This window comes from Mustela erminea, chromosome 7 (assembly GCF_009829155.1).
Source record: "Mustela erminea isolate mMusErm1 chromosome 7, mMusErm1.Pri, whole genome shotgun sequence".
Lineage (NCBI taxonomy): Eukaryota > Metazoa > Chordata > Mammalia > Carnivora > Mustelidae > Mustela > Mustela erminea.
In genome coordinates, this window is record NC_045620.1 from 45,649,719 (window position 1) to 45,673,943 (window position 24,225).

Genomic DNA, 24,225 nt, shown 5'->3' on the forward strand with positions numbered 1-24,225 from the left:
ACAACCAATGTCCCTCAGAAAGAGTTGCCTGGTTAGTACTAGCACCTTACAACCACCCCTTCCTAGGCTGTACTGGGCCAAGACACAGGAGGGGCTCACTCAGATGCAGAGAACGGGAATGGGATGTAAGCAAGGCCTGGGGTCCAGAGAAAGCAGGATGTGGGACAGATGAATAGGCTCCAGGTCAGGACCCTGCAGCACAATCCCTGTGATCACAGAAGGGGGCAACCCAAGCTTCAGGCAGGCAGGGGCTGCTGGGCTACTCAAGTGTTGCTGATGTGCAGGGTCCTGACTTCACTCTCCTTTGACAGGCAAGCTCTGGCGGAGAGCCAGTGGACCACTCAGACAGACCTCATGCAGCTTTGCCTTCAGGAAATTCTGCTCCATTATCAGTCTTGGGCACCAGTCTAGGTGCAGCCTCCCTTCAATCAGCACTGAGATGGGCAGGAGACCCCAGGTCACAGGGGAAACTGTGAGGCTGTCATAAGGAGAGGTTTTCCAAGTACAGAGACCTCAGGGCTCAGTACGGGGACTCTCTGCTCCCAAACCTCAGGACTCTGGTCCCTGCTCCACAATGCTAAGGCCCCCCCACCTCCAGATAGTCCTCTATTGCAGTATCCAACTTCACCAAGTCAGTGAGGAAAGTGCCAAGGTAGGGGATGAAACCCATTGTCATGAGGGGCAGGGTTGGGATGAGTCCCTGCACTCTGTGCCACAGGGAGCCTCCCCTGAAGATGCTTCAGCCTCCTGGCCAACCCCTGCTTTCCACAAGGTGTGTGTGTGGGGGGGGGGGGCATGGACCCTTAGTAGTTTACCTTCAATTCCCTTTCCCCTCACCATCCCAGAACATCAGACTCCTCCTGATCACTCCAGAACCTGCTTGGCGAAAATCACAGGGTATGGAACTCTGGGCCCCTCCATGCCCACAAATGCATTCTGTATCCAGCTTTCTTGACACTCCTCCTGGACACTGGAAATAAGAAATTCAGGAAATGTGTCAACAGGAGGTGGAGCTAGAGTTGCAAGTCCCACCTGTCCTGATTTGGCTGCTACCAGCCTTCAGGGCAGAGCCTCTCTCCTCTGACCTTGGAGGCCCTGTAGTCCCCTTCTCTTTGGCAGCCTCTTCCAGGCTCTCTCCAGGTGACTCATGAGGGTGGCAAATTTATTAGAGGGCTGCTCCCAGAGGGCCAAGGGCAAGTTCCTTGAGGCCAGAATACCCTCTATCCACTTGCTTCCACTGTCTTTGATGTCAGACCCTTCAGACATTAGACATCTGACCTAAGTCCACTGATATCAATGCTCCATTATCCTGAAGCATGCCATGAGCCCTTCTAGAACAATCTCAGCTACCACATTCAGTCCATGTGTGACCTTGAGCTTGTAGTCTGGCCTCCCTGAGCCTGTCTTCTCATTGGGAAAAGTGAGAACTCCACCTACCTCCCAAGATCTCCTGAGGACTCAGGATCCTAAGACTGTCATCATGGTTGTGGCCCTCAACCCATCCCAACCCCATCCCTGTGAAGGAGCCTGTTCTCAAACTGTCAGGGTTTCAACAGGTCTGCTTGTGGACCAATTATGGACAGAGAGAAACAGGAAATGTAGCCTAGAAAGTCTGGATGGGCAACACCAGCTTGTCCCACCACCCCACCAAGAGAATCTTCAGCCCAGGCTGCTACCACATTCATGCCAAAGGCTTCCCTTCCCCCCAAGGAATCCTTCAGGTCATTCCCTACTCCATCCACACAAGACTATGTTCCCTCACACCCCTCCTCTCTTTCTAGACCTGCACATTCCATGCTACCTCGATGGGTAGTTCCTGCCCTGTGTGCTGTCTTGAGCAAACAGCATTTGAATGTTCTTCTAGAATAGAGGGAAAGAAGGTAGGATCAGTGTAGGAATAATGGGGCAGGGAGAGTGCAAGGCCCTTTTCTTTGAGAATGCCCATGTGTCAGACTTCCTGGATGAGGGTTTTCTCTGGGCTTCTCTGATCGCTAAGGTCTTTGTAGGACATGGGAGGGATTCTCATGGGAGTCATCCTGGGCCTCCTTTCCTAGCTTAATTGAGCAGCTCTGTTTTGGTGGATTTTGGTTTCACATGGGCAGAGAGTTCAGTGGCTGTCAAGTAAACACGTGAAAATGTTGGATTCAGCTCCCCCAGGGTGGGACATTGAGGAAAACTGATTTCTAAAGCAGGAGGCATGGTGGCCTTTCCCCAGGGAGCTGAGAGAACAAGCCCCAGGGCCAGGTTCTTTGCTCATGGTGGGCTGCCTCCCAGGAGGTTCAAGCTGACTGAGGAGGAAGACAGGTCTGTGGGACATCCCTCATCCCTCCTGGTCCCTCCATGGAGAGAAGCCTCCTCATCTGGAAACTTCCTCCCTTGTGCTCTTCAGGAAGTGAATCGAGACAGTCTGCAGAGCTGAGAGGATGGCATGCAGTTTGGAGTAGTTCCCCAGAATCTGAAGGGCCTGGGGGAGGGAAGAGGAGGAGCTGTCAGGGAGAGAGCAGGAGCCCTATCTGCTCCAGAGCTTTATTCTCCCCTCCGTTTATGGCTCCCCTCCTGAATGAACCAGGTGACCGGGGATCTGAAGAAGGGCACAGGTAGCCCTAAAGAGTAACACTGCTGGGGAGAGGGAGGATGTTCCCTCACTCCAAAGAAGTCATGTAGGAACTGTGCATCCCAACACTGGGCCATGCCAGTTAAGGTCAGCCTGCCCCCTAGGGACCACATGTCTATCTGTTCTGGCTCATTTCATCTCCATGTTATCTCTGCCTCAGTCCTTATTAGTGTCTGTCTCCACAGTCTGCAGCTGGAAGGTGAAAGCTCAGGTTTAAGGACACTGATGGGTTACCACGTTTGGTCAGGGGTGCAGCTGAGATCTGGCCCCATATCATAGGAGGCCACATCAGGGAAATGTGGGTATAGGGCAGCTGAGAGCAGAAGAAAAGCCGGCCCTTCCCCACCCTGAGAGCCCAGCTGCTCACTGCATCCTTGTATGTCAGTTGCTCTGCCACCAGCTTGTGAGGGAAGTCCAGGAGGGCAGGCTTTTCCTCCCTCAGCTGGTTCTTGGGGTGGCAGCAAGCCTCTGGGGCTGGGGCAGGTTTGGTGTCTATCTGGAGCACTGGGTTAAAAATTTCCTGCAAGCTGATGGTCCAGCTCTCTGCAGCTCAGGACTCGGCACCCATACACCACATGGGAACCCCTATTCCAGTTCTGGATCAGCTGATGGAGGGGAGGCTGGTTCTGTCACTGAAGGTGATGGTTGAAAGAGAGCCAGAGTTGCCTCTAGCTCCATGGGAGACCCTTTAGTTCACCCTGCTGCTGGATGGAGTCCTGGTGCTGACACTGGGGCAGGAGAAAGGAAGGAGAAATGAAGGGTTCATCCACATCACTGACTTTCCATGTGCCTTTCCCAAAACAGGACCGATCCCATGGCCTATCAGGAAGTACCCATCCCATGAACCCTATCCCAGATTGCCTTCCCAGTTAACAATGTCCCTTACCCTCCACCTCAGCCTCAGTGAGCTGTAGAATTTCCCACTGCATCAGGAGAATGGGAGTATGGTTCTTCAGGTTCTAGCCATGCCACTTCAGATGCACATAGGCCCCCTTTACCACAAAATGGGCACTGTGTGGGGACTGCCAGATATCCTGCAATGTCTGGTCAGGCCAGGTACCCATGATGGGGCACAGGGGGCTGGGGAGAGTTGTACATGGAGCAGAGTCATTGGCCTGGCCTTTCATTCCACATGCTACTCCCACAGCACCATTCTTTCTGTGTGGGTCCCACAGAATGGCCCCCACCACTTACAACTCCTCCAGAGCTGTCCTTGCTATGGAAGGCCTAGCCATCCAGAAAACCTGTATGAGTCTGGTTTTTCCACTTAGGCTCTCCTCTTCATTGCCATGGGTCTAGTCTACTCCATCCTCCATGCAGACCAGTATCATGGCTTGGTTTGGAGGCCAACTGCTAAGTGGTCTGCTCACCACACCTTTTGTTCTTGGCCCCACTTGTGGTGGCCAGCAGAGGTGGCTATGGAGAGGGACAGGCCGAACAAGAATGGACCCTACAAGGGATGGGTGTTTTAGGTACCAACTCAGCCAAGACTGTGCTCTGCTTCCCAAAGAACTTGGCACCCTCTCCACAGCTCGCCTTGACTCATTTGCTTCTTCATAGGAAACTGCCCAATTAAGCCCTCCCAAGGAAATCAAGAGATCTGGGAGATCCATGGTTCTGAAAGTCCCTCTCCAGCAACCACCCCTGTAGTCTCTGTCCCGTTGAGGCAGCAGGCTCTCTTTCTGGACCCCAAGACCTATCATGTTCTTCCTTGATCTTAGAGTCCATCGTCATGGTCCAATAGAGGTGGATGCATTCCTCCCTAGAACAGACCACAAAGATGTCCCATCTGACTGTGAGGGCCTGTATGAGGGCCTGGTTAGCCAGAGGAACATACTTGCAAACCCCGGATATAAAGGCAAGCCAGGCCAGATGGAGACACCCAATCAGTGGGGCACGCATATATTTACTGTGGTGAGTTGAAATCTCATTGGCCACCTGTATGTGGGCCGGGCTCAACTACCTCTATAAAGATTAGTCTGTGAGGCTGGTGGTGAGGGGAGTAGTAGGAGGAGTTGTAGTAGCCATTGGGATAGCCATTGGCTAGTCATTGGGATAGCCGTTGGGATAGCCATTGTGGTAGTAGTAGTAGTAGCCGTTGGGGTAGTCACTGCGTGATAGTTGTTGGGAGCGGCGCCGCCACAAGTGGCCTCGCTGCTGCAAGCGGCGTCACTGGGGTCGGCGAGAGGCCTTGTCTGGGGAGCGTCATCGTCAGGGTTATGGTCACTAGCATAGTCATCGGGGAGCAGCCTCGTCCAGGGAGCGGCCTCGCAGGATCAGCGTCATGGGGAGCAGAGTCTGCATTGTTGGGGTTGTCGTCCTCATCGTCATCGCCTCTTCGTTGTCGGGAGCAGGGGGTCGTCGTCGTCACCTCTTTGTATGAGACGGCCCCTACCAGTTGGTTTGATTTTCAATGCTTGGTGTGAAATAAAGCTTTGCTTGACTTTCTCTTTGCATCAGTCTCGTTCCTTTGATCACGGACGCTAACACTGGGGGCTCATCTGGGATTAACCCAAAAGAACTGAGCCAGCATCGGAATTTCTGGGAAAAGCTTCTGGAGGTATTAGGATCTTGTCTGTCTGTCTGGTTGTGGAGCTCCAGGGTATAGCCCACCAGAGAGAAGCTGAATGCGGCCATGCTCCCCAGGGCTGGAGTGGATGCAGGGACACCCCATCCCTCTGCTGGTAGATTGGCAGGGGACTGCCAGGGGATTTGAGTCCCCCTAGGCAGTCAGGGGGTTCGAGTCCCCCTAGGTGGTTGCCAGGGGGTTTGAGTCCCCCTGGGTGGTCAGGGGATCTCCAGGGGGTTCAAGTCCCCCTGGGTGGTCAGGGGCCTGCTGGGGGGTTTAAGTCCCCCTGGGTGGTGGCGGGGGGGTTCAAGTCCCCCTAGGTGGTCACTGGGAACTGAGAAAATCCCCACCAGCAGCAGGACAGCTGGGTCTGCGGTTGTCTTTGTGTTATCTTTTTGTGTCTTGTTGTGTTGTTTGTTGTGCTTGAAGGAATGGGGCAAGCAGAGAGTAAGGGGACTCTGACTTTCATCTTTCCATTCCTCATAATAGATGTGGGGCTTCTCCCTCACTCATTTCGTGTGTTAAGGGCTATAACTGGAGCCAACTGGGGTTAGTCTAATGCTGGGTTAAGGTGCCCAATGCTGATGCTCATGGTAGCTGGGTGAGGAATATGAGTGCCTAGTGGGCCACTTTTGGTAAGCAGAACTGGCGCTGCGGGATGAACCAAACTTGAGACAGAGACTTTAAGGATTATTCCCAAGCAGCTGCCAAAACTCCCTTTGTTTTGGGGAGTTCCTTGCCTTCTCTGGCCCGACATGGACTGCCTAGCCCCTCCCCCTTGCTGGTGGGGAAAGCATGGCATCTGAAGTAGAATGGGCCCAGGTGGAACATGAGGTCTGTTGGCGGAGGGATGGCTGGGCTGATGGTTAGTTGTCTGTATCAGAGTTTTAATGGGTAATTGTTAAAGTAGCTTTTGGAGTCTTTGGTAACCTGAAGCTTTGAAGTTTTGCTTGGATGAAAAATGGGATGAGGTGCTAGGGCGCTATTTGCTGGAACTGGATTTGAGCTTTTGAAATCTGTTGGTAGACTTGTTTTGTGCTTAACTGCTGTTGCAACAGTTCACAATTGGTTAATATTTAGTCTTCACTAGAAATTGAGATGTTTCTAAGAAAATGTAAATGGTTTTCTCTTTGCACCCCCAGAATTGTTAAATGAGATCTCTTTGACTCTTAAGGCTTTTCCTTGATATGCTAAGTTACTCAGAAAGTACTGCTAAATCAATGATAAACCTTGAGTTACATTTGGGTAAATGTTGTAACTACTCCAGAGGTTCTATACATTTCCTAAAGTTTTAATGTTTTGATAAGGGTCGTCATTTGATATTTAATCATATCTATTCTGAGTTTTTGTCATTTGTAATTGTTTTAATTCTCTTGTAAGATGAATTCTGCCTTAAAGGAAATTCATATGGGAGACTTCCAGAACAAATAAAGGTCTTGAATGTGTTGAAATCCTGGAACTGAAATGGGTAAGAATTTCCAGAATTAAAAGCTGCACTCAGACTAAACCAGAATTAGTACAGTGACTCAAGGTAAGAATGAGTCTCCAGGAGCTTTCCTAGAAAGGCTTATTGAAGCCTATAAAATGTATAGCCCGATTGACCCTGAGGCACCCAAAAATCAGGGGGCAGTGAATCTTGCTTTTGCCAGTCAGTCAGCCCCTGATATAGGGAGGAAACTTCAGAAAATTGAAGGATTTGAAGGGAAGAATCTGAGTTAGTGGGAATAGCAGAAAAGGTGTTTAACAACATGGATGCACAGGAGGATGAAAAAACAGACAAAAAGCTGGTTAAGGATTTTGGCATTACATGAGGTGGGGAGGAGACAGCTAGGCGATAGTAAATGGAAGGAAAAACCTAAGCACAGAGAAGGCAGGTGTGAAGACTTAGATTCAGATCAGTGCACTTACTTTAAGGAAAAAGGACATTGGGCCAGGGAGTGCCCCAAAAGGAAGACAGCAATGCTCACCACCAGAGACTGAAGGGGCCATGGTTCTGAGCCCCTCCCCAAACCTCGGGTAAAAATTGAAGTGGAGGGGAAATCAGTTGATTTTTTGGTGGACACGGGAGCCCAATTTTCACCATTACTTAAACCTATGGGAAAACTATGAGGAGAGGACGTCTAGGCACAAGGAGAAAATGGCACAAAAAGACACAAATGGACAACAGAAAGGACTTTAAATTTGGCCTTGGGAATAGTTAAACATCGATTATTGGTCCTCCCTAATGCCCCATATAACTTGATGGGAAGAGATCTCCTCCGCAAGTTACAAGCTGGCATTCAGTTCTCAGAAGGAGACATGACGAGGGGGAGGAGTCAAGATGGCGGAGAAGTAGCAGGATGAGACTACTTCAGCTAGCAGATCAGCTTGATAGCTTATCTAAAGATTGCAAACACCTACAAATCCATCGGCAGATTGAAGAGAAGAAAAACAGCAATTCTAGAAACAGAAAAACAACCACTTTCTGAAAGGTAGGACTGGCGGAGAAGTGAATCCAAAGCGACGGGAAGATAGACCCCGGGAGGAGGTGCCGGCTCCCGGCAAGCAGCGGAGCAATGGAGCACAAAATCAGGACTTTTAAAAGTCTGTTCTGCTGAGGGACATCGCTCCAGAGGCTAAACCGGGGTGAAACCCAAGCGGGGTCAGTGTGGCCTCAGGTCCCGCAGGGTCACAGAAGGATCGGGTGTGTCTGAGTGTCACAGAGCTTACAGGTATTAGAACAGGGAAGCCGGCTACAGAGACAGAGCCAAGAGTGAGCTCACAGCTCGGGGGTACCTTGAACCGGTCGCAGGCTTGGTGAGCTCGGAGCACGGTCGGAGGTCAGTCAGACGAGAGTTACTGGGCGCTGTTCTCTGAGGATGCACTGAGGAGTGGGGCCCCGGGTTCTTGGCTCCTCTGGGCCGGAGACCAGGAGGCTGCCATTTGCATTCCTGTCCTCCGGAACTCTATGGAAAGCATTCAGGGAAAAAAAGCTCCTGAAAGCAACCCCTAGCGGATTACTCAGCCCGGCCCCTGGTAAGGGCGGTGCAATTCCACCTGGGGCAAAGACACTAGAGAATCACTACAACAGGCCCCTCCCCCAGAATATCAACAAGAAATAAAGCCAAGAACAAGTTCACCTACCAAGGAGTGCAGTTTCAATACCAAGGAGAGCAGCAGAATTCCAGAGGAGGAGAAAGCAAAGCACGGAACTCATGGCTTTCTCCCTATGATTCTTTAGACTTGCAGTTAATTTAATTTTTTTTTTCTTTTTCATTTTTTTTCTCTTCTGGTGCTAAAATTTTTTAAACTTTTACCCTTTTCTTTTTTAACGTTTTTTAACTAGTTTATCTAATATATATATATATATTTTTTTTCTTTTTTATACTTTTCTTTATTCGTTTTCATTTTTAATTCTTTCTTTTCTTTCTTTCTTCTTTCTTTCTTTCTTTCTTTCTTTCTTTCTTTCTTCCTGAACCTCATTTTATCCCCTTTCTCCCCACTCACAATTTGGGATCTCTTCTGATTTGGTTAAAGCATATTTTCCTGGGGTAGTTGCCACCCTTTTAGTATTTTACTTGCTACTTCATATACTCTTATCTGGACAAAATGAAAGACGGAAAAATTCACCACAGAAAAAAAAGAACAAGAGGCAATACCGAAGGCTAGGGACCTAATCAATACAGACATTGGTAATATGTCAGATCTAGAGTTCAGAATGACAATTCTCAAGGTTCTAGCCGGGCTTCAAAAAGGCATGGAAGATATTAGAGAAACCCTCTCGGGAGATACTAAAGCCCTTTCTGGAGAAATAAAAGAACTAAAATCTAACCAAGTTGAAATAAAAAAAGCTATTAATGAGGTGCAATCAAAAATGGAGGCTCTCACTGCTAGGATAAATGAGGTGGAAGAAAGAATTAGTGATATAGAAGACCAAATGACAGAGAATAAAGAAGCTGAGCAAAAGAGGGACAAAGAGCTATGGGACCACGAGGGAAGAATTTGAGAGATAAGTGACACCATAAGATGAAACAACATTAGAATAATTGGGATTCCAGAAGAAGAAGAAAGAGGGGAGCAGAAGGTATACTGGAGAGAATTATTGGGGAGAATTTCCCCAATATGGCAAAGAGAACAAACATCAAAATTAAGGAGGTTCAGAGAACGCCCCTCAAAATCAATAAGAATAGGCCCACACCCCGTCACCTAATAGTAAAATTTACAAGTCTCAGTGACAAAGAGACAATCCTGAAAGCAGCCCGGGAAAAGAAGTCTGTAACATACAATGGTAAAAATATTAGATTGGCAGCTGACTTATCCACAGAGACCTGGCAGGCCAGAAAGAGCTGGCATGATATTTTCAGAGTACTAAACGAGAAAAACATGCAGCCAAGAATACTATATCTAGCTAGGCTATCATTAAAAATAGAAGGAGAGATTAAAAGCTTCCAGGACAAACAAAAACTGAAAGAATTTGCAAACACCAAACCAGCTCTACAGGAAATATTGAAAGGGGTCCTCTAGGCAAAGAGAGAGCCTACAAGTGGTAGATCATAAAGGAACAGAGACAATATACAATAACAGTCACCTTACAGGCAATACAATGGCACTAAATTCATATCTCTCAATAGTTACCCTGAATGTTAATGGGCTAAATGCCCCAATCAAAAGACACAGGGTATCAGAATGGATATAAAAAAAAAATCTATATGTTGCCTACAAGAAACTCATTTTAAGCCAGAAGACACCTCCAGATTTAAAGTGAGGGGGTGGAAAAGAATTTATCATGCTAATGGACATCAGAAGAAAGCAGGAGTGCCAATCCTTATGTCAGATCAATTAGATTTTAAGCCAAAGACTATAATAAGAGATGAGGAAAGACACTATATCATACTCAAAGGGTCTGTCCAACAAGAAGATCTAACAATTTTAAATGTTTATGCCCCCAACGTGGGAGCAGCCAACTATATAAACCAATTAATAACAAAATCAAAGAAACACATCAACAATAATACAATAATAGTAGGGGACTTTAACACTCCCCTCACTGAAATGGACAGATCATCCAAGCAAAAGATCAACAAGGAAATAAAGGCCTTAAATGACACACTGGACCAGATGGACATCACAGATATATTCAGAACATTTCATCCCAAAGCAATAGAATACACATTCTTCTCTAGTGCACATGGAACATTCTCCAGAATAGATCACATCCTCGGTCCTAAATCAGGACTCAACCGGTATCAAAAGATTGGGATCATTCCCTGCATATTTTCAGACCACAATGCTCTGAAGTTAGAACTCAACCACAAGAGGAAGTTTAGAAAGAACCCAAATACATGGAGACTAAACAGAATCCTTCTAAAGAATGAATGGGTCAACCGGGAAATTAAAGAAGAATTGAAAAAAATCATGGAAACAAATGATAATGAAAACACAATGGCTCAAAATATGCGGGACACAACAAAGGCAGTCCTGAGAGGAAAATATATAGTGGTACAAGCCTTTCTCAAGAAACAAGAAATGTCTCAGGTACACAACCTAACCCTACACCTAAAGGAGCTGGAGAAAGAACAGGAAAGAAACCCTAAACCCAGCAGGAGAAGAGAAATCATAAAGATCAGAGCAGAAATCAATGAAATAAAACCAAAAAAACAATAGAACAAATCAATGAAACTAGGAGCTGGTTCTTTGAAAGAATTAATAAAATTGATAAACCCCCGGTCAGACTTATCATGAAGAAAAGAGAAAGGACCCAAATAAATAAAATCATGAATGAAAGAGGAGAGATCACAACTAACACCAAAGAAATACAAACAATTATAAGAACATACTATGAGCAACTCTATGCCAACAAATTTGACGATCTGGAAGAAATGGATGCATTCCTAGAAACATATAAACTACCACAAGTGAACCAGGAAGAAATAGAAAGCCTGAACAGACCCATAACCAGTAAAGAGATTGAAACAGTCATCAAAAATCTCCAAACAAACAAAAGACCAGGGCCAGATGGCTTCCCGGGGGAATTCTACCAAACATTTAAAGAAGAACTAAATCCTATTCTCCTGAAACTGTTCCAAAAAATAGAAATGGAAGGAAAACTTCCAAACTCATTTTATGAGGCTAGCATCACCTTGATCCCAAAACCAGACAAGGATCCCACCAAAAAAGAGAGCTATAGACCGATATCCTTGATGAGCACAGATGTGAAAATACTCAACAAAATACTAGCCAATAGGATTCAACAGTACACTAAAAGGATTATTCACCACGACCAAGTGGGATTTATTCCAGGGCTGCAAGGTTGGTTCAACATCCGCAAATCAGTCAATGTGATACAACACTTCAATAAAAGAAAGAACAAGAACCATATGATACTCTCAATAGATGCTGAAAAAGCATTTGACAAAGTACAGCTTCCCTTCCTGATCAAAACTCTTCAAAGTGTAGGGATAGAGGGCACAAACATCAACATTATCAAAGCCATTTATGAAAAACCCACTGAAAATATCATTCTCAATGGAGAAAAACTGAAAGCTTTTCCGCTAAGGTCAGGAACACAGCAGGGATGTCCATTATCACCACTGCTATTCAACATAGTACTAGAAGTCCTAGCCTCAGCAATCAGAAAACAAAAGGAAATTAAAGGCATCCAAATTGGCAAAGAAGAATTTAAACTATCACTCTTTGCAGATGATATGATACTATATGTGGAAAACCCCAAAGACTCCACTCCAAAACTGCTAGAACTTGTACAGGAATTCAGTCAAGTGTCAGGATATAAAATCAATGCACAGAAATCAGTTGCATTTCTCTAAACCAACAGCAAGACAGAGGAAAGAGAAATTAAGGAGTCAATCCCATTTACAATTGCACCCCAAACCATAAGATACCTAGGAATAAACCTAACCAAAGAGGCACAGAATCTATACTCAGAAAACTATAAAGTACTCATGAAAGAATTTGAGGAAGACACAAAGAAATGTAAAAATGTTCCATGCTCCTGGATTGGAAGAATAAATATTGTGAAAATGTCGATGCTACCTAAAGCAATCTACACATTTAATGCAATTCCTATCAAAGTACCATCCATCTTTTTCAAAGAAATGGAACAAATAATCCTAAAATTTATATGGAACCAGAAAAGACCTCGAATAGCCAAAGAAATATTGAAAAAGGAAGCCAAAGTTGGTGGCATCACAATTCCGGACTTCAAGCTCTATTACAAAGCCATCATCATCAAGACAGCATGGTACTGGCACAAAAACAGACAAATAGATCAATAGAACAGAATAGAAAGCCCAGAAATAGACCCTCAACTCTATGGTCAACTAATCTTCGACAAAGCAGGAAAGAATGTCCAATGGATAAAAGACAGCCTCTTCAATAAATGGTGTTGGGAAAATTGGACAGCTACATGCAGAAAAATAAAATTGGACCATTTCGTTACACCACACATGAAAATAGACTCCAAATGGATGAAGGACCTCAATGTGAGAAAGAAATCCATCAAAATCCTTGGGAACACAGGCAGCAATCTCTTTGACCTCCACCGCAGCAACATCTTCCTAGGAACATCGCCAAAGGCAAGGGAAGCAAGGGCAAAAATGAACTATTGGGATTTTATCAAGTTCAAAAGCTTTTGCACAGCCAAGGAAACAGTTAACAAAACCAAAAGACAACTGACAGAATGGGAGAAGATATTTGCAAACGACATATCAGATAAAGGGCTAGTGTCCAAAATCTATAAAGAACTTAGCAAACTCAACACCCAAAGAACAAATAATCCAAGAAATGGGCAGAAGACATGAACAGACATTTCTGCAAAGAAGACATCCAGATGGCCAACAGACACATGAAAAAGTGCTCCTTATCACTCGGCATCAGGGAAATACAAATCAAAACCACAATGAGATATCACCTCACACCAGTCAGAATGGCTAAAATTAACAAGTCAGGAAATGACAGGTTCTGGCGAGGATGCGGAGAAAGGGGAACCCTCCTACACTGTTGGTGGGAATGCAAGCTGGTGCAACCGCTCTGGAAAACAACATGGAGGTTCCTCAAAATGTTGAAAATAGAACTGCCCTATGACCCAGCAATTCACTACTGGGTTTTTACCCTAAAGATACAAACGTAGTGATCCGAAGGGGCACGTGCACCCAAATACCAGCAATGTCCACAATAGCCAAACTATGGAAAGAACCTATATGTCCATCAACAGATGAATGGATAAAGAAGATGTGGTATATATACACAATGGACTACTATGCATCCATCAAAAGAAATGAAATCTTGCCATTTGCGACAATGTGGAGGGAACTAAAGCGTATCATGCTTAGCAAAATAAGTCAAGCGGAGAAAGACAACTATCATATGATCTCCCTGATATGAGGAAGTGGTGATGCAACATGGGGGCTTAAGTGGGCAGGAGAAGAAGAAATGAAACAAGATGGGATTGGGAGGGAGACAAACCATAAGTGACTCTTAATCTCACAAAACAAACTGAGGGTTGCCGGGGGGAGGGCGGTGGGACTATGGACATTGGGGAGGGTATGTGCTTTGGTGAGTGCTGTGAAGTGTGTAAACCTGGCGATTCACAGACCTGTACCCCTGGGGATAAAAATATATTATATTTTTATAAAAAATAAAAAAATTTTAAAAAAAAGGAGACATGACTGTAACCTTGATACAACCCACTGTATAGGTGTTTATGGCAGCAGTAGATGAATACCTCCTTTATGAGCCAGTCTCAAAACCAGAGGAGACAAAGGGTGGGGGGAAGCCTTCTCCAAATCCTACAGATCGAGTTTCCCAAGGTCTGGGCAGAAGGGAAGCCCCCTGGCTTGGTCAGGGGACAACCTCCAGTGGTGGTACAATTAAAGGTGACGGCTATGGCTGTTCACTTTTGGCAGTACCCCCTTGCCCAGGAAGCAAAAGAAGGGATCTGAAAACACATTAACCGCCTCTGAGGAGACGGAATCCTAGTTCCTTGCAAATCTCCATGGAACACACCTTTGCTGCCCATCAAAAAGGCTGAGACTGGGGAGTACTCACCCGTTCAGGACTTGAGGGAAGTTAGTAAATGGGTTGAAGATATCCACCCATGGCGCCTAACCCCTATACCCTACTCTCCCTCCTGGGCCCCAAAAGAACTGTGTATACCGTCTTAGATCTCAAGGATGCATTTTTCTGCATATCTTTAACAAGGGAACCTCAGCCCCTTTTTGTTTTTGAGTGGTCCGACCCACAGGAAGGGTTCCAAGGCCAGCTCACCTGGACAAGACTTTCCCAAGGATTCAAGAATTCGCCCACCATTTTTGACGAGGCCCTACACAAAGATTTGCGTGAGTACAGAACCTCCAACCCAGGAGTCACTTTTTTACAGTATGTTGACAACTTGCTAATAGCTGCTGAGGACTATAAGTCATGTTTGCGGGGTGACGAGACCTCTCTTACATACTCTGCAAGAAAAAGTGTATCAGGTGTCAGCAAAGAAAGCACAGCTCTGTCAGAGCCACACCACTTATCTAGGCTTTGATCTCCACAAGGGAGTACATTCACTGTCTGAGTCCAGGAAACAGGTGATCACTTGATACCCCCACCCCACCACATCTCAACAAGTGAGGGAGTCTCTTGGGATGGTGGGCTACTGTAGGCTGTGGATACCCCGGTTTGCAGAGATTGCCCGACCTCTCTAAGAACTGGCAAAAGGGGGGATCACTATGATAGAGTGAACAGCTGAGGTTGAAGGAGAATTTCTGGAATTAAAAAAGCCTTAATGAGTGCCACAGCATTGGCCATCCCAGATGTTATCAAGTTCTTCCACTTGTATGTGGATGAAAAAGCAGGGGTGGCCAAAAGAGTTTTAACTCAGACTTTGGGACCTTGGCAAAGGCCAGTAGCCTATCTTAGCAAGAAACTAGATCCAGTAGCAGCTGGGTTCCCCCCTTGCCTCCACATAATTGCTGCCATGGCCCTCCTGGTCAAGGATGCACATAAATTGACTTTAGGTCAAAATCTCATCATAACCACCACACACGCTATTGAGGGTCTTCTCCGGACTCCACTAGACCGATGGATGAAGAACACTGAGTGACGGGGTATCAGGCCCTCCTTCTCAATGAACCAAGAGTGACCTTCCAGCCCCTGGCAGTGCTAAATCCAGCCACGCTGCTGCCAGAGGAGCTGGCTGACCATCCACATGACTGCAGGGAGGTCCTAACACAAGTCGCAGGAATAAGGCCGGATCTCAGAGACATTCCCCTCCCGGATGCTGAGATGGCTCTGTTCACAGATGGGAGTAGCTACCTGATCAATGAAAGAGGTATGCAGGGGCTGCAGTGGTTTCTCCTGAGCAGGAACTCTGGACAGCAGCCCTGCTACACAGAACTTCGGCACAAAAAGCGGAACTGATTGCACTCATTGCATTGCAGATGGCCAAAGGTAAAACTGCCAACATCTATACAGACAGCAGGTATGCCTTTGCTACTCTCCATATACATGGGGCTATTTATAAAGAAAGGCGTCTATGAACAGCAGAAGGAAAAGGAATTAAAAACAGAGGAGAAATACTGGCTCTTCTCCAGGCTATTTGGGACCCAAAAGAGGTTGCTGTTATGCATTGCCCAGGACACCAAAAGGGGACTGATCTGATTTCAAAAGGAAACCAATTAGCAGATCAAGCCACAAAGCAAGCAGCCCGAGAAACAGTACAAGAACTAGTTACACCCCTGGCTCCAGCCCTACCAGAAAAACTGAGCTATTCAGAAGATTTAAAGTATTTACAGAAATGGGTTAAATTGGACTATGAAGGGGACTAGGCTAAGACTAAAGCAGGAAAAATACTTCTTCCTTGAAGACTAGGTAAGAAGTAGACCAGATACATCAGGGTATTCATTTGGGGATACACAAACTCAAGGAGCTTATAGGCAAGCAGTTCCAGGTTTCTAAATTAGGGAGTATGATTCAGGATGTAGTTGATAGATATGCTCAATGCCAGGCAGTTAATGTGGGAAGAACTAAAATGGGAAGAGGGAAAAGAGAAAGAGGTAAGGAACCAGGAATTTATTGGGAAATAGATTTTACAGAAATGAAACCTGGAAAATATGGGCACAAGTATATGTTAGTTTTTGTAGATACCTTTTCAGGCTGGGTAGAGGCTTTTTCTGCCAAACATGAGACGGCAGGATTGGTAGCCAAAAAGCCACTAGAAGAAATAATTCCTAGGTTTGGGCTGCCTCTTGCGATCGGGTCAGAGAATGCCCTGCATTTGTGAGTTCAGTCTCACAGGCATTGGCCAAGGCCATGGGCACTAATTGGAAACTACATTGTTCCTACCGGCCCCAGAATTCCGGGCAAGTAGAGAGAATGAACCAGACTCTTAAAGAGACCTTGACAAAACTAATTCTGGAGACTGGCGGTGGATGGGTGGATCTCCTTCCTTTCGCCCTCCTCAGGGCACAATGTACACCCTATTTAAACAAGATGGCCCCATTTGAAATAATGTTTGGGAATTCACCACCCCCCCCCGCTCTGTCCTTGGCTACAAGAGGCTGCTCTAGCAGAAATGACTGATCATCCAGCAAGACTGACATTCAAAATGGATGGAGACATAGAGTTTCCAGGACCGGCAAGGCTTAAAAGACTATGCAACCACCAAGCCGATACGGCAGGAAATATTAAGGGAGCTTCTTTAAAGGAGGAAAAAGCCCAAGAATAGCAATGAACAGAAATATAGAGACAATCTTCAGAAAGAAATACTTCAAAGGTAACACGATATCAATAAAAACGTATCTATCAATAATCACCCTCAATGTGAATGGCCTAAATGCACCCATAAAATGGCACAGGGTTGCAGATTGGATAAAACGACAGGACCCATCCATATGTTGTCTGCAAGAGACCCATTTTGAACCTAAAGATACACCCAGACTGAAAGTGAAGGGATGGAGAAGCATCTTTCATGCCAATGGGCCTCAAAAAAAGGCTGCGGTAGCGATTTTCATATCAGAAAAATTAGAATTTAAACTAAAGACTGTAGTCAAAGATACAGAAGGACACTACATCATTCTTAAAGGGACTATCCACCAAGATGATCTAACAATTGTAAATATCTATGCCCCAATATGGGAGCAGCCAATTACATAAGAAAACTGTTAATCAAGATAAAGAGTCATATTGATATGAATACACTAATCGTAGGAGATCTTAACACAGCTGTCTCAGAAATAGACAGATCATCGAAGCAGAAAATCAATAAAGAAACAAGAGTATTGAATGACACATTGGACCAGATGGACCTCATAGATATATACAGAACATTCTACCCTAAAACAACAGAATACTCATTCTTCTCAAGTACACATGGAACGTTCTCAAGAATAGACCACATACTGGGTCACAAATCAGGACTCAACAGATACCAAAGTACTGAGATTATTCCCTGCACATTCTCAGATCACAATGTTTTGAAACTGGAGTTCAATCACAAGGAAAAGTTCAGAAGGAAATCAAACACCTGGAAGCTAAAGACCACCTTGCTTAAGAATGCTTGGATCAACCAGGAGATCAAGGAAGAACTGAAACAATTCATGGAAACCAATGAGAATGAAGACACTTCGATCCAAAACCTATGGGATACAGCAAAGGTGGTCCTAAGGGGGAAATATATAGCCATCCAAGCCTCCCTCAAAAAAATGGAAAAATCCAGAACACACCAGCTGTCTGGACACCTTAAGGAACTGGAGAATCAACAACAAATCAAACCAACTCCACACATAAGGGAAATAATCAAGATTAGAGCTGAGATTGATGAGGTAGAAACCAGAGATACAGCAGAACGTATCAATGAAACTAGAAGCTGGTTTTTTGAAAGAATCAATAAGATCGATAAACCATTGGCGACACTAATCCAAAAGAAAAGAGAGAAAGCTCAAACACATAAAATTATGAATGAAAAGGGAGAGATCACAACGAACACCAAGGAAGTAGAAACAATCATCAGAAGTTATTATCAACAGTTATATGCCAATAAGCTAGGCAACCTAGATGAGATGGATTCACTCCTGGAAAACTATAAACTCCCAAAATTGAATCAGGAAGAAATTGACAACCTGAATAGACCAATATCTAGTAATGAAATTGAAGCAGTGATCAAAAACCTCCCAAAAAACAAGAGCCCAGGACCTGATGGATTCCCTGGGGAATTGTACCAAACTTCCAAAGAAGAAATAACACCTATTCTCCTGAAGCTCTTTCAAAAAATTGAAGCAGAAGGAAAACTTCCAGACTCTTTCTATGAAGCCAGCATTACCCTGATCCCCAAAGCAGGCAAAGACCCTATCAAAAAAAATTTCAGACCAATATCACTGATGAATATGGATGCTAAGATTCTCAACAAGATCCTAGCAAACAGGATGCAACAGCACATTAAAAAGATTATCCACCATGACCAGGTGGGATTCATCCCTGGGCTACAAGGATGGTTCAACATTTGCAAATCAATCAATGTGATAGAACAAATTAATAAGAGAAGAGAGAAGAACCACATGGTCCTCTCAATTGATGCAGAAAAAGCATTTGACAAAATCCAGCATCCGGTCCAGATTAAAACGCTTCAAAGTATAGGGATAGAGGGAACATTCCTGAACTTCATCAAATCTATCTATGAAAGACCCACAGCAAATATAATCCTCAATGGGAAAAAGTTTGCGTTTTTCCCGTTGAGATCAGGAACATGACAAGGATGCCCACTCTCACCACTCTTGTTCAACATAGAATTAGAAGTCCTAGCAACAGCAATCAGACAACAAAGGGAAATAAAAGGTATCCAAATTGGTAATAAAGAAGTCAAACTCTCTCTCTTTGCAGATGACATGATTCTTTATATGAAAAACCCAAAAGACTCCACCCCCAAACTACTCGAACTCATACAGCAATTCAGCAACGTGGCAGGATAAAGAGTCAATGTACAGAAATCAGTGGCTTTCTTATACACTAACAATGAAAATACAGAAAGGGAAATTAGAGAACTGATTCCATTTACTATAGCACCAAGAACCATAAGATACCTGGGAATAAACCTAACCAAAGAGGTAAAGGATCTGTATTCGAGGAACTACAGAACACTCATGAAAGAAATTGAAGAAGACACAAAAAGATGGAAGACCATTCCATGCTCTTGGATAGGAAGAATAAACATTGTTAAAATGTCTATACTGCCTAGAGCAATCTATACTTTTAATGCCATTCCGATCAAAATTCCACCAACATTCTTCAAAGAGCTGGAGCAAATAATCCTACAATTTGTATGGAATCAGAAGAGACCCCGAATCGCTAAGGAAATATTGAAAAACAAAAATAAAACGGGGGGCATCATGTTACCTGATTTCAAGCTTTACTACAAAGCTGTGATCACCAAGACAACAGACACATAGACCAGTGGAACAGAGTAGAGAGCCCAGATATGGACACTCAACTCTATGGGCAAATAATCTTTGACAAAACAGGAAAAAATATACAGTGGAAAAAAGACAGTCTCTTCAATAAATGGTGCTGGGAAAACTGGACAGCTATATATCGAAGAATGAAACTCGACCATTCTCTTACACCATACACAAAGATAAACTCAAAATGGATAAAAGACCTCAATGTGAGACAGGAATCTATCAGAATCCTAGAGGAGAACATAGGCAGTAATCTCTTCGATATCAGCCACAGCAACTTCTTTCAAGATATGTCTCCAAAGGCAAAGGAAACAAAAGCAAAGATGAACTTCTGGGACTTTATCAAAATCAAAAGCTTCTGCACAGCCAGGGAAACAGTCAAGAAAACAAAGAGGCAACCCACGGAATGGGAGAACATATTTGCAAATGACAATACAGACAAAGGTTGATATCCAGGATCTATAATGAACTCCTCAAACTCAACACACACAAAACAGACAATCATATCAAAAGCAGAAGATATGGACAGACACTTCTCCAATAAAGACATACAAATGGCTATCAGACACATGAAAAAATGCTCATCATCACTAGCCATCAGGGAGGTTCAAATCAAAACCACATTGAGATATCACCTTCCACCAGTTAGAATGGCCAAAATGAGCAAGACAGGAAACAACATGTGTTGGAGGAGTGTGAAGAAAGGGGAACCCTCTTCCACTGTTGGTGGGAATGCAAGTTGGTGCAGCCTCTGTGGAGAACAGTGTGGAGATTCCTCAAGAATTTAAAAATAGAACTTCCCTATGACCCTGCCATTGCACTCCTGGGTATTTACCCCAAAGATACAGATGTAGTGAAAAGAAGGGCCATCTGTACCACAATGTTTATAGCAGCAATGGCCATGGTCACCAAACTGTGGAAAGAACCAAGATGCCCTTCAACTGACAAATGCATAAGGAAAATGTGGCCCATATACACTATGGAGTATTATGCCTCCATCTGAAAGGACGAATACCCAACTTTTGTAGCAACATGGACGGGACTGGAAGAGATTATGCTGAGTGAAATAAGTGAAGCAGAGAGAGTCAATTATCATATGGTTTCACTTATTTGTGGAGCATAACAAGTAACATGGAGGACAAGGGGAGATGGAGAGGAGAAGGGAGTTGAGGGAAATTGGAAGGGGAGGTGAACCATGAGACACTATGGACTCTGAAAAACAATCTGAGGGTTTTGAAGGGGCAGGGGGGGTGGGAGGTCGGGGTACCAGGTGGTGGGTATTATAGAGGGCACGGATTGCATGGAGCACTGGGTGTGATGCAAAAATAATGAATACTGTTATGCGTAAAATAAAAAAATAAATTAAAATACTGTTAAAAAAACAAAAGAAAAAAATGACTGATCAGTCTGTACTCCAGTCACTGCAGGCATTATAGTCTGTCTTTTAAAAAGCTCATGGAGGATTCCGGACTGCCCATGCTGGAATGGAGATGGAGGTGGAACCACATCCTTACCAACCCAGAGACTTGGTTTGGATACGTCGCTATCAAGTGGGAAACTTGGAGCCTCGCTGGAAGGGACCATTTACTGTTATCTTGACGCCCCCACCGCAATAAAAGTAGAAGGCATCAGGGCCTGGATTCATGTGGGTCATGTCAAACGAGCCAAGGACAAGGACGCCCCCCAGAGATGGAAGCCGCAGTTGACAGACTCTGCTGACCGTGGACTAAAGCTAAGACTAAAAAACTATGAGTTTATTGTTGCTTCTATTGTTACCTGTTTATGTAAAGTATAGGTGGGAAATTAGATGAACAGAATTAGGAAAAATAGAAAAGGTTATACAAAGCGTTGAATGGCTAACTCATCAGCCGACTGTGCACTACTGTTACTTTTTGGCCCCTCTGTTATAAACACCCTAATGTCATTTGTACCAAAGAAAATTAGAGCAACAAAATGTTAGTCTTACCTGCTCAATATAACCCCTTACAACAGGAGAACATAGAACTGGCTGAAAAATCAAGGATTTGACTAATTTCCAAGGAAAAGGGGGGAATGTGAGGGCCTATATAAGGGTCTGTTTAGCTAGAGGAACATACTTGCAAACCCTGGATATAGGGATGGGCCAGGCCGGATGGAGACATCCAATCAGTGGGGTGGGTATATATTTACTGTCCTGTGTTGAAATCTCATAGGCCATCTGTGTGTGGGCTGAGCTCAACCAGTTCTATAAAGGTTGGTCTATGAGGCTGAGTGGCGGGGGGTGAGTAGTAGGAGGTGTTGCAATAGCCATTGGAGTAGTCATTGGGATAGCCATTGGGATAGCCATTGGGGCAGTAGTAGTAGCAGCTCTTGGGGTAGTCGTTGGGTGATAGTCATTGGGAGTGGCGCTGTTGGTAGCAGCTCTGCCGTGAGCGGCGATCTTGGGGTCCACAAGTGGCCTCGTCTGGGAAGTGGCATCGTCGGGGTTGTAGTCATTAGCGTAGTCATGGGGGAATGGCCTCATACGGGGAGTGGCCTCGTCAAGAGCAGCGTCATGGGGAGCAGAGTCTGCGTCATCAGGGTTGTCAACCTCGTTGCTGTCCTTCTGGGGAGTGGCCTTGTCTGGGGAGTGGCCTCATCCTAGGAGCAGCCTCGTTGGGAGCAGTGTCATGGGGAGCAGAGTCTGCATCGTCGAGGTTGTCGTCCTCGTCGTCCTCGTCGTCGTCGCCTCTTCATTGTCGGGAGCGGCCTCGACAGGGTAGTCATCATCGCCTCTTTGTAAGAGACAGCCCCTACCAGTCGGTTTGATTTTTGATGCTTGGCACGAAATAAAGCTTTGCTTGACTTTCGCTTTGCATCAGTCTTGTTCCTTTGATCATAGACCGTAACACTGACAAACTCTAGAAATTCATGCTCAGGATGTGTAGAGTGCCTATCTGGCCCTCAGACTAGAATTGAGACCTCTACATTGTCTTTACTTTGTCCATTCAGGTATCTTATCTTAGTGACTAGAAAGTGCCTGCATTCTTAGGTGCTTGATATACACTATAGAATGAAAGAATCCCAACCAAGACTTTTCAAATACTGAGTGGCCCTTGGGCTACTCTGCCTGTTCCCAGTGTCCCTGTAATGTGGTCACACATAGGACACCAGGGCCAGCTAGATGGTGTCCTTTGAAAATAGGAAACTGCCTGCTTTCCATTTCCTTTACATAAACCCAGAAGGGCCAGAGGCCTGTGAGGGTAGAGCCTGAGAGTGTCTTCCCTGGAAAGACAACTATTAGCCATGAATTGGCTCAGCATGTCCAGCAGCCCTTTCTACAGAACCAGTCACCAGGAAGACTGTACCATGTTTCTTCCCATGATATCTTACCATTGCCCTATGAGGTTCATCCTCTTAGAACCCCCACTCTTCAGAAGAGGAAAGTGAAGATCAGAGAGGGGCAGTGACATTCCAAGGCATGCAACTAGTAGATGGGAGGCTCCCCCCTGTGCTGTGCATGGGGTGGGCACTCACCTATTGAACCATTGGCCCAAGACCTCCTGGGCTGGCATTTCCTCTATGTTGATGAGTCTTGGTCTGTTCCTGATGTGGGGTGAAAGGTTCATGTAAAAAAAACCTTCCTTGGCAGGCCCCAAGGCAGCCAGTTGTGTCCCCATATTTGTGTGGGGGCCCTGGGTTTGGAGAATGCTCTTCCCAAGCTCACCTCAAAGCAACAGTGATCCTAGGTGGCTTGGGACACCTGACACTTATCCAGGGACTTGGTGTATTTAAAGTCATAGACCAGCTCATCCAAGATCTCTTGAGTGCAGCCCCGAAAAGGCAGTTCTCCATGTACTCAGGGCCAAGAGACATTAGTGTCCTCCCAAGACATTGCCACATAGGGAAACCATCATTAGAAATCATGTCTTCCAGTTCAGGCTAAGAGGGGCAACCAAAAAGGCTTTGAATAAGGAGGTAGCCACAGGAAATTCTAAGGTTCCTGACTACCATACAGGAGGTTGATCTTGGTCCCCAGTACTCTCCTTCTCATCCTGCCTTCTATGACCTGGGGTATGAACTTGAAAGATGGGTCAGGTTTCCAACACCTGGAAGCTTGCTTCTGCCCAGGATAGGCATGTGCCTTATCCCCTGTTCCCTTTACACACACACACACACACACACACACACACACACACACATACACATACACGCACCCAGAATGAGGAGCAATAAGTGTGGACTCTCTGAGGTGGGATCACAGTTTTTGTGGGCTCTCCAGTGGGCTAACCAGAGATGCCTTGTGTTACCTTGTGGTGTCTCTCCTGCCACATGACCAGAAGTTTTGGAAAAGAGGGCTGAGCTGACATCTACAATTACAATAACGTCTCTTGCTCTGGGCTTTCTTGGGTCCAGTGCCCCTGAACCTATGAATACAATGATAGAACATCTTATTCTCTCAAATGACTCCACTCAAGTGAGCTGGAGAGCAGGTTGTCTTTTGAAAGTGGCTGCCTGGTTACCAGAGTTCTAAGTTCAGTTGGGGCCCATCACAAAGGATGTGAGGTCCCTCTTTCAGGATTCTAATACGTGGGTCCTTTCATTCAGTCACACCTCTTCGGAGCCCCTTTTTGTCAGTTGACTATTTACCT

The 24,225-nt window shown here is 45.2% G+C and overlaps 1 long non-coding RNA gene across 1 annotated transcript; it reads right to left on the bottom strand.

The window, feature by feature from the left end:
• Window positions 1-5,794: 5,794 nt before the first annotated feature.
• LOC116596493 lies at window positions 5,795-23,653 on the bottom strand. The gene is made up of 3 exons (XR_004288139.1): window positions 23,643-23,653; window positions 18,406-18,412; window positions 5,795-5,851 (listed from the first exon to the last, which is right to left on the bottom strand). It is a non-coding gene; the product is annotated as an uncharacterized LOC116596493 (long non-coding RNA).
• Between the last annotated feature and the right edge of the window lie 572 nt (window positions 23,654-24,225).